Source organism: Sturnira hondurensis, unplaced genomic scaffold (assembly GCF_014824575.4).
Source record: "Sturnira hondurensis isolate 20B ecotype Veracruz unplaced genomic scaffold, ASM1482457v3 Scaffold0009935, whole genome shotgun sequence".
NCBI classification, from domain to species: domain Eukaryota; kingdom Metazoa; phylum Chordata; class Mammalia; order Chiroptera; family Phyllostomidae; genus Sturnira; species Sturnira hondurensis.
The window spans coordinates 216,061-223,739 of NW_028082566.1; positions in this window are offsets into that span (position 1 = coordinate 216,061).

Below are 7,679 nucleotides of genomic sequence, written 5' to 3' on the forward strand. Positions count from 1 at the left end.
ATACTTTGTGGGAAAAAAAGACCCATTTATTTTGTTTAAAAAACATATATGCTCAAGTGGAAACATAAGAAAGCCAGGCAGTATGTCACTCCAATTCCTGAGTTTAGGAATAGGTGAGTCTGACGATTCTGCCTGAAGAATGTCAGAGGGACTTGGCCCCGTTTGGCTCAGAGAAGATGTTCCTGCCCCATTTCCAGGTGCGAACTCACTCTCGCGAGCCTCACTGGTATCACTGTCCATCTCAGGCACTCTCCTGAGCATTTCTCTCTTTTTCAAAACATAGGCATTTGTGAACACAGAATTCAAAGAGCTTTTTCCAAAGCACAGCCAGTTTAGTCCTTATTTGAAAACAGAAACATGGTTTTTAAAAAAATCTAACAAAGATAGCAGGTATACCCAATATTCAGTTTGGAGCTAGAATTCTCATTCTGTGTGTGTGTGTGTATAAATATCCTTATTTTATATTTGTAGGATTACATTGTTTTACTGTTTTATGAAACATTTACATGCTTAGGTTAAACCACTTACCTTCTTTAAGCATCACTGGGAAATAATGAAGGGTTACTTACTACTTTTTCATTTCACAATTAACAATTTTATTATCCACATTTTCAGAATTTATCTGGGACATCTGAGGCCATCGATAGCCAAGGATATTAGCACAGAAAACTACTGACTCTAAAAGTACAGCCCCAAATTATATACTCAAATAGTGTATATGGAAATAAACTAATAAAGTAAGTGCCATACAAACATATACATACTATATGCGGAAACAAAACAAAACGCTGCTTCGAACCCTGGTTCGAAGAGTAGGATGGTAAACTCTGCTGGTTTACCAGAGTAGGATGAACTTGTTCTGAAACTACTATTTAGTGGATGGCCGAAACTGGCGTCACCCACCAAGTACAACGAAGCGTTGAAAGCTGACCCCCTGTAACAGCGTGGACCTGCTCGGAGGAAGGCCAGAGCAGTCACGGTTGATGACTGTGCTGTGGACAACATCCTGGGCTCGTCCTTGCATCATCACCTTGGCACTGGGCCTGCGGTTAACAACTGGTCAGCCCGGACTGCGAGCCTCTTGATGAACTCTGTGCTTTAGAACAAAGCCATCATTCTAAGGAGCAGTTTAGTGTGTTATAATGAAGTGGACGAAGGCAGAAAGTAAAGGGAGATACAGGCGCTCTGCTGGAAAGCAAAGTCATTAAAAATAATGAGCAGTCTTTCACTTCCTTCTTTTTATTAACTTTCTGCAAAGGACAACCCGGCAGTTTATTTTTTAGCACAGTCTCCACTTTTATAATATCCGTTAGCAGATGGCTGAAACTTTCCCACAACATGCTCCGTAATACCACCCTGGAAACCTCTCAGGACCCTGTCCTTTCCCCCTTCTTTCTCTGTGCATCTTAGAATTGGATTTTTCAATAACTGCCCCTAAACTAAACAAAAATTTGCCATCTCTCCCCACCTCTTAAATATACAAAGGTGGCATTTCAGGGGAGAGTTGAAAGCACAGGGAAGGGCAAAGAAAACAACTTTAAACCCTCATCCTAAAGTGCTATCCGTTCCAAAGTTCTCCCTTAAAATGCCCCTGCTATACTAATTCACGTCTAGGAATCTCTAGGAATGGTTTAGGCACTTAATTGTTGGCACTGTTCTGCTATTCAGAATTCTGATAGGAGGAGAGAAGGCTGAATGAACCATGTGGTTGGTAAAAAGCCAGGATTTTAGTCTTGAAGAGATTTCTAGAATGAATGATGAAACGAACTGCTCTGAGTTAGTACTTTGTTCCCTCGGAGCACTGCTGCCAAATAGCAGAACTGAACTCTGATAATTTTCCCTGTAGTTAACAACTTAAGCCAAGCCTTTGATCAAAGGGAAGGAAATGCAAGGGCTAAAACCTAGGGAAATTGTCAGCTTGACCAGAAGTCTCTGTGACCTGTGGATCCAAGTGACCCAGGCCTCTATTCATCAAAGGCCAAGAGAGGAAGTAGACACTCAAGCACTATTTTATGTCAGGCATGTGTTGGTTACGTCATTTACACTATTTAATTTAATCCTCACACTAAGTTCAAAAATTTGGCATTTCTATCCATGAGTGAGATATAGAAAGTCAGGATTTATTCATATAGTCAGTCATTCATTTAACAACTATTTCTTGAATAGTGTCTATGTTCTGGGCATGGTACTACATCCTGGGGAAACAATGACAAGGAAACTGCTGGCCTTCACAGAGCTCGCAGTTTCACGGGAATGATGACATCATGCATTAGGTAGCCCGATGAGCATTACGGACAGGCAGCTTTAGGTGCTTGAGCAGGTAGAGGAAATGAAGAGTTTACTTACCATACCATTCAGCACATGATAACTGGAAGTCCACAGGTTAGACTAACTTTGAAGTCCACTGAAAGTGTTTTGTTCAGGAAACCAAGTAGGCTCTTATGGAAATATTCTATATCTGTGTTACTACATGGACAGGTAGCTTTTGGGCATCATGTAACTGAGGGACTGAATGTTTAATTTCAACTCATTAAAATTTAATTTTAATAGCAACACAGGATTGGGAGCTACCATATCTGACAACACAGTTACAGGTAATTTCCACATGGCCAAAAGCATTCCGAAATGTGCCACCTCCACCACCAACTTCGGGGAGATTTGGGCATGAACCAGTCTAGGAAGCTTAAAGGAATGTGTTTCCGCTGGAGTCATGCCGACACCCCTCTGATCTAAGAGGAGTCTTATATTTCTGTGTTGGCTCCAAGGAAGATACAGGAGTTTTGAGAAACCAAGTCTAGCCCTGGCCCGGGGGCTCAGTTGGTTGGAGTATTATCCCGTAAACTAAAGGATCGCAGGTTCCATTCCCAGTCGGGGCACATGCCTGCATTGCGGGTTCAGTGCCCAGACCGGGAGCACATGGGAGAGGCAACCAATCAGTATCTCTCTCTCACATTGATGTTTCTCTTCCCCCTCCCTCCTTTCCACTCTCTCTAAAATCAATAAGCATGTCCTCAGGTGGGGGGAAAGGAAGGACGGAAGGAAGGGAGGGAGGGAGGGAAACTAAATTCAGTTTAGACTCTGAATAGATTCAACTCCACACAGACCTGGATTAGGTCTTAAACCAAACTATTCTACTGGGGTTACTCAACCTAGACAAGAGCGAATTCCAGCTTTCCCTGTAACCCCTCATATATGCTGGGTCCCAAGCCCTGCTATATCTCAGTTAGAGCAAGAGATGGAAGGGCAGATTAACCTCTGGTTATGTCAGTTGCCTAAAGAGGAAGCGGATTCAAATCCTCAGCTCCCAAAGGTAGAACAGTGGCTACAGAGCACATCACAGTCACAGGCCCATGCAGGCGGGCATCTACACACAAATACACACACACACGGGCATCTATACACAAATAAATACCTGTGGGTGTCGGTGTCTCTATTACACTTGGTGACTAACATGTGCATGATATACTTATTTTGTTAATATTCCTCATCAGGGAATCGAGTAAAATAGGTGATTTAAGCCCAAATAAAAAATGTAACGGAAATTACTTTAGATCCATTTGCAAAGCACCTAACGCATTAACTGAGCTTGTTTTAAAATAAGAAAATGCTATCTACCAAGCAATAAATAAAATTAGTCCTGTCAGACTTGTTAAAATTATTCACAAGAAAATTTATTACATTTCTGCCAACTTAGGTGCTCATATTTGGTACGTCTCTTGACCTCAGAGACATATTCTTTTAGCTCCAGACTATTAATACCACACAGACAGATGTACTTCATATTTTCTCTCAGATAAACTTTGGGTTTCTCTCCCTCTACTTTGGACCTACTGAATGCTGCTTCCTTAGCCGGCCACTTGACCTCACATCCTCTCCCTGAACGAGGATGCAATGCTTCTCACGCTACTGCCCTGTATTACTCACTCAGCCATCACCCACAGACCACTGCCTCCGCACCCACCGCGGGGTCTGGCAGCCACATCAGGAAGCAAAGGGAATCAGTCACAATGATGTCTTCTCTTATTTTTAAGGATAGGAAAAGAATCAGACTATTAAAATTATAATACATATTGTATTTTAATATGCTAGGTAGTTGGCAATTATCCCCTAAAAATTGGTCTTACGCAAACACTATTCAAAAGAAAATTGGCTTGGGGCATGACTAACTTCAGATCGTTTCATGAGATAATAGTAATAAAAGCTTCCGTGTTTAAAAGCCTATGATGTGCTAAGATATTTATCATACACGGTCATTGTTATATACAGTTTTAACAACAAGCAATAAAATATAAGCAATAATTCCTGTTTTTCAAGTGAAGAAACATAATAACCTCTATGAGCCTAAACAGCTAGTCTAAGATCATGTAGTTTGGAAATCAAAAACCCATCTAACTGCTAGAGTCCTTGCTATTTCCGTTTCACTGCTCTCTCTCTCTTCTGCCATTCTCTCTCTCTTTCTGTGAGTAAGTTTCCTGGGAGGACAGAGAGAGAAAGAGAAAGGGAGTCGGGGCGGGGAGAAGAAGGAGGGAGGGGGAGAGGGAGGGAGAGAGACAGAGAGAAGAACAAGAGTGGAGGAAGAATGCCAAGTTGTCTAACTTTATTGGGTTACTAGAAAGTGATAAAATGTTTGCCTTTCAATATATGTCCTCTTACCTTCACTTAGTACAATACTAAAAAACAAATGAGTTTACTGAATGAAATTTAAAAAAAATCTGTTCTCAAAATATTCATTAGACATATAGTTTTGAGTGGATATTATGAGCAAACATTGTGTAAGTGCTGGAACACTGGGAAGAACAAGAAAAAAAGTTGCTTGCCTTTGAGAGCTCATACTGTGGTGGAGAACATGCAATGAACAATGTAAGTCCAGGCAGTGCTGAGAGATAAAAAGCGAGTAAAACACAGTAACGTGATCTAATGCTCCAGGCCAGGGCTGTCAAACTTCTTTCCACCTGGGGTCACATCAGCCTCGCAGTTGCCTTCAAAGGGCTGAAATAATTTTAGGACTGTATACATGTAACTACTCCTTAAGCAGAAATTACGTTTGGCCCTTTGAAGGCAACCGTAAGACTGATGTGGCCCCTGGTGAAAGTGAGTTTGGCAGCCCTGCTCAAGGGTGCCTGAGAGATCAGGAAGGACTTGCTGGGGAGATGGTCTTTGACTGAAGAGGAAAATGCTACGAAGGGACCATCAAGATCCGTGAGGAGAGTGTGCCAAGCAAAGGGCACATCATGCTGCATGAGCCGTCAAGAAAGGGAGGGATCAAAGATGTTTCTTGGAGTGTGGTTTTGACTATTTACTGAGATTGCAAGACTCAGAAAAAGCAAATTGTGTGATGGGAAATCAAGTTATATTTAATTTCCAAAAGGCATTGCTATGATGCTTACTTTTACCAAGTTGACTTGAAATAAAATATCTTAATTCTGGTAGTTTTATATAAAGACTTTATACAGTCAGTGAACCCATCAACTATTTTCATTTTGAAACAAAACTACAACAAATGTTTATAATTTTTTCTTTTAAAGTTAGCTCTATTGTACTAATTTTAATTAAGGAAAACAGAAATCTTTGGAAATGTCATTTTTACTTTTTCAGACTCTCCACACTATTTCTGAACTACTCAATCATATTTGAACACATTTTTAAAATAAATTTTGTGTTCAATAAGAAATTCAGTTTTCTGTTGGATCTACTCAAAAAGGTACATAAAAGGTCATAATAAATCCCCCCCCCCCCAAGGGCCTATGATTTTTGGATTTGGGGAAGATTATGAATTAGTAAAATCTGTCTTTTAAAAATGCAGTGACTTATAAAGTCAGTTCTGGAACAAATAATTACATTACTATAAAGCAAAAATTGCTACAAAGGTAGCAAGATGAATCAGCTATCCTTTGTGGAGAAAGAAGTAAAATCTCTTAACTCACTTTTGGAAGGAAAAGAGTTTCTTTAGCAGGCNCCCCCCCCCCGCCCAAGGGCCTATGGTTTTTGGATTTGGAGAAGATTATGAGTTAGTAAAATCTGTCTTTTAAAAATGCAGTGACTTATAAAGTCAGTTCTGGAACAAATAATTACATTACTATAAAGCAAAAATTGCTACAAAGGTAGCAAGATGAATCAGCTATCCTTTGTGGAGAAAGAAGTAAAATCTCTTAACTCACTTTTGGAAGGAAAGGAGTTTCTTTAGCAGGCCAACTTTAGGGAGGTGGGAAGGACATTCTGGGACAACACAGGCACAAAAGCTTGGCTGGCGATGATGATGGGGATAATTACTTCGAGAACTTAATCTGCCACGTGACTGGACATGACTGGACAATTTAACATTCCCAAGTGTATGTACCTGAAGAAAAAAATCATCTGAATGCCTTGGCATCTGATCCACCTTGATACTTTGTTGAGTTTTATACAAGCACCTTTGCTTTCCTAGTTTTAGGATGACTTCAGAACATTAGAAATAAAGAAGTTTTAAAAGGGCATTGACTTTTAAAGTCATTATTTGTTATCTTAAAACTGTTCCAAAAAATTACTTGACAATTGTGAACTCTATTGTCCATATTTGGAGAGATGTTCATTTGTTAGTGTTCTGAAATTTATGTAGACAGAATAACTGGCAAGTGACTGCAGTTTTTATTCTTTAAAAAAAATTTAAATTTATTTAATTATATTTTTCAAGTACAGCTTTCTATTACTTCCATCCCATCCCACACCCCCGTGCTCCCCCTCCCTCCCATTTTCACCCTTCTTAGTTGTTGTCCATGTATCCTTTATATTTGTTCTTCTAAATCCCCCCTATTTCCCCTGAAATTCCCTCCCCTCTCCCCTTTATTCTTTTTTTAAAAATATTTTTATTGATTTGCTATTACAGTTTTCCCAATTTTTCCCCCTCTATTCCCCCTCCACCCTGCCCCCCAACCCTCCTGCATTCCCCCGCCTTCGCTCCTGTCCATGGGCTGAATATATAAGCTCTTTGAGTCCTCTGTTCCCCATACCATTTTTAATCTCTTCCCATCTATGTTAACGTCTACTAACCATGCTTGTTCTTCCCTGTAACTTTTCCCTGCTCGCTATTCCTCCCTTTCCCCTCCCCAATGAAATACCTCCATGTGATATCCATTTCTCTGATTCTGTTCCTATTCTCCTTGTTTTGTTTTCACTGTTTTTTTTTCTTTTAGGTTCATTTGTTGATAGTTTTGAGTTTGTTGTCATTTTAGTGTTCATATTTTTTATCTCCTTTTTCATAGATAAGTCCCTAACATTTCGTATAGTAATGGCTTGGTGATCATAAACTCTTTTAACTTGGCCTTATCTGAGAAGCACTTTATCTGCCCTTCCATTCTAAATGGATGCTTTTTAGGACCTACATCCAAGTAAGTAGTCTTAGGTGTAGGTCCTTGCCTTTCATGACTTCAAATACTTCTTTCCAGCCCCTACTTGCCTGCAAAGTTTCTTTTGAGAAATCAGTGGTAGTCTAACGAGTACTCCTTTGTAGGTAATTCTCTCCTTTCCTCTTGCTTCTTTTAGGATTTCCTCCTGATATTTAATCTTGGGTATCTTAATGATGATGTGTCTTGGTGTGTTCTTCTTTGGGTCCAGCTTCTTCGGGACTCTCTGGGCTTTCTGGAAGTCTATTTCCTTTGACAGATTGAGGAAGTTTTCCTTCATTATTTGTTCAAATAAGCTTT